At 55.6% G+C, this 2677-nt stretch overlaps 1 long non-coding RNA gene across 1 annotated transcript; it reads right to left on the bottom strand.

Annotated features, from left to right (window-relative positions):
- Positions 1-539: 539 nt before the first annotated feature.
- Positions 540-1635, bottom strand: LOC125913761 (uncharacterized). The gene is made up of 3 exons (XR_007455068.1): positions 1528-1635; positions 953-1153; positions 540-780 (listed from the first exon to the last, which is right to left on the bottom strand). It is a non-coding gene; the product is annotated as an uncharacterized LOC125913761 (long non-coding RNA).
- Between the last annotated feature and the right edge of the window lie 1042 nt (positions 1636-2677).

The raw sequence follows: 2677 nt of genomic DNA, 5'->3' as shown, positions 1-2677 counted from the left end.
CCCCCCCAAATGCTTACTCATCCTTTATCACACTGTTCAGGCATCACCTCCTCCAGAAAGCCTCCCCTGACTAATTGCCCCACCTCTCCTCCAGCTGGAAGCCATATCCGGGGCTCCCCGCAGCCCTGTGTATGGCTCAGTCCCAGCATCGGCCTGTGCGGTGTTTTTAATGACCCGTCCATGCCTTCTCTCCACCCAACACGGTCAAACGGGGGTCCTTTCAAGCCACATCTGTGCCCGGCTCACTGCTGACCAGCTCAATGCTTGGGCCACAGCAAGGCCTCAGTGCATGTCTGCTGAATAAATGAATGAACCAAATGTCTTGGGACGCACTGTCGGAGGAGGCCATCCGTCCGTCGTCCCCCCTTCCTCACCGGGTGGTTCTGATTTGCAGAGAAGCCGAGGCAGTGGGGTCAGGCCTCTGCCTGCCTCTTGCCAGCTGGCCCCATGAGCTTTGATTCAGTGTCTGGGCCTCCGTGAGCAGAGAGGAGCTCAGAAGGTCAGAAGGTGACGTTGGCAGAGATAGGACCAGAAGCCTCCTCGGCTCATTCTTCTTTATTTCTGAGGCTCCCAGAAGGGACCGTCCCCCCCTGGATGCCATTGAAGGTGTGAACAGCGGCGTGGGCCCGAGCTGGATGCCTCAGGGCTGCCTGGGAAGCGGCTAGCCAGGGAGCGCAGGAGCCAGAGGGTGAAGATTCATCGATGCCTCGACCCGAGTTGTAGGCGAGATGAGTTATGGCTCCGGGGACAATCCCCTTCCTCTGCCAGTCCTTCCATTTCCTTGTGGGGGAGCAGAAGTTGTCTCTCTGGACACGTCCTGCCTCCATGCCTCCGGCACCTGCACTTCCCGTCCTGCCACGTGCTGCCGCTGGCACCACTCAGAGACCCCGCAAGTGCCCAGCCAGACTCCCCCCCCCCCCCCCCCCCCCCCCCAGAAGAGTGCCAGGCCCACCTCTGGAAGTTTTTTGGTGGCAGGGTTACCATGGAAGATTGCTTCTCAGGGATTCCTTTTTTCGGGAATAGTCTGTGACTTTGGGGGGAAGGGTGGCGTTTCATTCGTTCGTTTATCCGCCAGCATTCATCCAGAGCCTTCCGCGAGCCAGGCTCTGTGCTAGGTGATGTGTAGGGCACAAACACGGAGGCCGTTTCCACCCTGGAGCCATAACACTAAGTTAGAAAGGGGCGCCTGGGTGGCTCAGTCAGTTAGGCATCCGACGCTCAGTTTGGGCTCAGGTCACCATCTCACGGTTTCCTGAGTTGGAGTCCCGCGTCGGGCCCCGTGCTGACAGTGCAGACTCTGCTGGGGATTCTCGCTCTCTCCCCCTCTCCCTCTCTATTCCTTCCCCACTCTCTCTGTCTCTCTCAACATAAGTAAATAAACTTAAAAACAAAAAGAATAAAAGAAAGAAAGAAAGAAAGAAAGAAAGAAAGAAAGAAAGAAAGAAAAAGAAAGAAAGGAAAACAAGATTTTACACCTGCCCTTAAGTGAACAGTTTGCTCCTAAAGGGAAAAACAAAACAACGAAACCTGATTCCAGGTAAAGGGAGATTTCGCTCCACCGGTGAGAGAGAATGTGCTCCCGAGAAGGGCAAGCTGAAGGTGTGGTTCCTTCCCGGCCTGGAGCCCCGGTGACGTCATAAACACCAGACCAGAGAGAATGTTCCAAGTGGCCCCCCATGGCCTGCATCACCTCTCCCAGAGGATTTGTGAGGGAGCCTCACAGGGCAGGGCCTGGTCTCAGAGGTCACTGGCTCCCTCGTGACAGCTGACTCTGCTCCAGGGAAGAGGAACTGGAGAAATTCTAGAAGCGGGAGAGGATCACCTTCCAAAGGGCCCCTGCCCTCAGAGGCCACCTCTGGAGCCGGACAGCCCCAGCAGGCTGGAATCCTGATTTCTGTCTTGTTCTCTGCTATGTCTCTCTGAAACGCCAGATCACAAAGCCCCGCAATTTCCCCGTAAAGTTTGCAGGCCACGCGGCATCTGTGGCCACCGCCCCACTCTGCCACGGCACAGCCACGGCAGCCTTGTTCACTGTGGAAAGAATGGCCACGGCCGTGTCTGAACAACAGGCTTTCTTTATGGACGCTGAACTTTGAATTTCCTGTCATTTTCAGATGTCACAAAACATTATTCCGCCGTTGATTGTCCTTCCCCAACCATTTAAAAACGTGGAAACCATACCTAAGCTGTAGGTGTTGCAAAACAGACGGCGGTCGGGATCTGGCCTCACTGGCTGCGATCGGCTGACCTGGGGACCACGACCCCTGGGATCAGACACAAACACGGGGCTCCTGACACCGCGATCAGGGTCCCCTGGCCCCCTCGTGGACCCCATCTAACGTCTGTACTTCTCCGTTCGCGCTGCTCTTGTGGCTTCTTCTGGAACATTCTTCCTCCCTTTCCAAAACTTGATTGTTCTTTTGCTTTGTTGTTTTTGTTGTTTAAGTTTATTTATTTTGAAAGAGAAAGCATGAGTCGGGGAGGGGCAGAGACAGAGGGAGAGAGAGAATCCCAAGCTGGCTCTATGCTGTCAGCACAGAGCCCAGCGCGGGTCTCGAACTCCCGAACCACGAGATCACGACCCGAGCCAAAGGCAAGAGGCAGACCCTTAACCGACCGAGCCACCTGGGTGCCCCTCCAACACTTGTTAAGTCTCACTTCAGGGGTTCCACTTCTG

This window comes from Panthera uncia (assembly GCF_023721935.1).
Source record: "Panthera uncia isolate 11264 chromosome C1 unlocalized genomic scaffold, Puncia_PCG_1.0 HiC_scaffold_4, whole genome shotgun sequence".
NCBI classification, from domain to species: Eukaryota; Metazoa; Chordata; class Mammalia; order Carnivora; family Felidae; genus Panthera; species Panthera uncia.
Note: the sequence above shows the minus strand (reverse complement) of the source record. Positions and strands in the feature narration are given on the sequence as shown.